The following is a 2,892-nucleotide window of genomic DNA, read 5'->3' as shown; positions in this document are numbered from 1 at the left end:
TTGATGGACTGGGTGACCCCATGGTGGCAGTGAAGAGGTGGTGCTGGTCTTGGAGAACAAGGAGGAGGAGGAAGATGTGGTGCTCTTATTGGGGGAGAAGGAAGAGTGGAACAGGAAGCAGCAATAACCTGTATTAAATGTTAATTAATATTCTTATCAATACAGTAAAATGTTGAGATGATTCACTTGATCGACAGTTTAATACCTATCATGCCCTTCACATTAATTCACTGTCGTCCTCGCTCAGCATCCTGCAGGTTTTCCTCAGCCTTGCTGCAGCCAACAGTTTTAGACAGACAACTTTCGTGCCAGGTTCCACCAACCCAAGTCGTGATCGTATTGTGGTTAGTACTCTGCGTTGTGACCGCAGCAACCCCGGTTCGAATCCGGGTCACGGTAGGAATGAAGCACTTTTTTTAGTGCTGCCGTTTGAAGTTTACGTGGGAGAGTGAAAATAATCCACAGGGGCTTGCAGAGGGCCCAAACCTTTGTGGGGCTAGTGGCGCAATGGATAACGCGTCTGACTACGGATCAGAAGATTCTAGGTTCAACTCCTGGCTAGCTCGTGTGCAATTTTGCATGTGGTATTAAACCTAATACAAAATGCTGTATTTTTTACGTTAACCTTTAATGTCTGCGTTACGCTAACTCATGCAACACTGTCAACGCGGTCAGGTCTTTCCATGACACTATCCAACATAATGGAAACCCCTAATGTTAATAAATAAATAAAACATCCAATCTCATATTATTTGTTGTGTTATAAATAACATAATAATACATAACACATAATAATATGTTGTGATCTTCTTCTTTTCCTTTCGGCTTGTCCCGTTAGGGGTCGCCACAGCGTGTCATCCTTTTCCATCTCCTGCATCCTCCTCTCGAACACCAACTGCCATCATGTCTTCCCTCACGACATCCATCAACCTTCTCTTTGGTCTTCCTCTAGCTCTCTTGCCTGGCAGCTCCATCCTCATCATCCTTCTACCAATATACTCACTCTCTCTCCTCTGGACGTGTCCAAACCATTGAAGTCCGCTCTCTCTAACTTTGTCTCCAAAACATCGAACCTTGGCTGTCCCTCTGATGAGCTCATTTCTAATTTTATCCAACCTGGTCACTGCGAGAGCGAACCTCAACATCTTCATTTCCGCCACCTCCAGCTCTGCTTCCTGTTTTCTCTTCAGTGCCACTGTCTCTAATCCGTACATCATGGCTGGCCTCACCACTGTTTTATAAACTTTGCCCTTCATCCTAGCAGAGACTCTTCTGTCACATAACACACCTGACACCTTCCTCCACCCGTTCCAACCTGCTTGGACCCGTTTCTTCACTTCCTGACCACACTCACCATTGCTCTGGACGGTTGACCCCAAGTATTTAAAGTCCTCTACCCTTGCCATCTCTTCTCCCTGTAGCCTCATTCTTCCCCCACCACCCCTCTCATTCATGCACATATATTCTGTTTTACTTCGGCTAATCTTCATTCCTCTTCTTTCCAGTGCATGCCTCCATCTTTCTAACTGTTCCTCCAGCTGCTCCCTGCTTTCACTGCAGATCACAATGTCATCTGCAAACATCATGGTCCACGGGGATTCCAGTCTAACCTCATCTGTCATCCTATCCATCACCACTGCAAAAAGGAAGGGGCTCAGGGCTGATCCCTGATGCAGTCCCACGTCCACCTTAAATTCTTCTGTCACACCGACAGCACACCTCACCGCTGTTCTGCTGCCCTCATACATGTCCTGTATTATTATAACATACTTCTCTGCCACTCCAGACTTCCGCATGCAGTACCACAGTTCCTCTCTGGGTACTCTGTCATAGGCTTTCTCTAGATCTACAAAGACACAATGTAGCTCCTTCTGACCTTCTCTGTACTTTTCCATCAACATCCTCAAGGCAAATAATGCATCTGTGGTACTCTTTCTAGGCATGAAACCATACTGTTGCTCGCAAATACTCACTTCTGTCCTGAGTCTAGCCTCCACTACTCTTTCCCATAACTTCATTGTGTGGCTCATCAACTTTATTCCTCTATAGTTGCCACAGCTCTGCACATCACCTTTGTTCTTAAAAATGGGCACCAGTACACTTTTCCTCCATTCCTCAGGCATCTTCTCACGCGCTAGAATTCTATTGAACAAGCTGGTCAAAAACTCCACAGCCACCTCTCCTAGATGCTTCCATACCTCCACAGGAATGTCATCAGGACCAACTGCCTTTCCATTTTTCATTCTCTTTAATGCCTTTCTAACTTCCCCCTTACTAATCATTGCCACTTCCTGGTCCACCACACTTGCCTCTTCTACTCTCCCTTCTCTATCATTTTCCTCATTCATCAACTCCTCGAAGTATTCTTTCCATCTACCTAGCACACTGCTGGCACCAGTCAACATATTTCCATCTCTATCCTTAATCACCCTAACCTGCTGCACATCCTTCCCATCTCTATCCCTCTGTCTGGCCAGCCTGTATAGATCCTTTTCTCCTTCTTTAGTGTCCAACCTGCCATACATGTCATCATATGCCTCTTGTTTTGCCTTTGCCACCTCTACCTTTGCCCTGTGTCGCATCTCAATGTATTCCTTTCGCCTCTCCTCGGTCCTCTCAGTGTCCCACTTCTTCTTAGCTAACCGTTTTCCTTGTATGATTTCCTGTACTGTGAGGTTCCACCACCAAGTCTCCTTCTCTCCTTTCCTGCCAGAAGATACACCAAGTACTCTCCTGCCTGCTTCTCTGATCACCTTGGCTGCAGTGGTCCAGTCTTCTGGAAGCTCTTCCCGTCCACCGAGAGCCTGTATCACCTCTTCCCGAAAAGCTGCACAACACTCGTCCTGTCTCAGCTTCCACCACATGGTTCTCTTCTCTGCCTTTGTCTTCCTA

The 2,892-nt window shown here is 46.4% G+C and overlaps 1 non-coding gene across 1 annotated transcript; it reads left to right on the top strand.

The window, feature by feature from the left end:
- Positions 1-493: 493 nt before the first annotated feature.
- trnar-acg (transfer RNA arginine (anticodon ACG)) lies at positions 494-566 on the top strand. The gene has a single exon. It is a non-coding gene; the product is annotated as a tRNA-Arg (tRNA).
- The last annotated feature ends 2,326 nt before the right edge of the window (positions 567-2,892 follow it).

This window comes from Phyllopteryx taeniolatus, unplaced genomic scaffold (genome assembly GCF_024500385.1).
Source record: "Phyllopteryx taeniolatus isolate TA_2022b unplaced genomic scaffold, UOR_Ptae_1.2 contig_482, whole genome shotgun sequence".
Taxonomy (NCBI): Eukaryota; Metazoa; Chordata; class Actinopteri; order Syngnathiformes; family Syngnathidae; genus Phyllopteryx; species Phyllopteryx taeniolatus.
The sequence above is the reverse complement of the archived record's forward strand: the minus strand, read 5'-3'. Positions and strand labels throughout refer to the sequence as shown.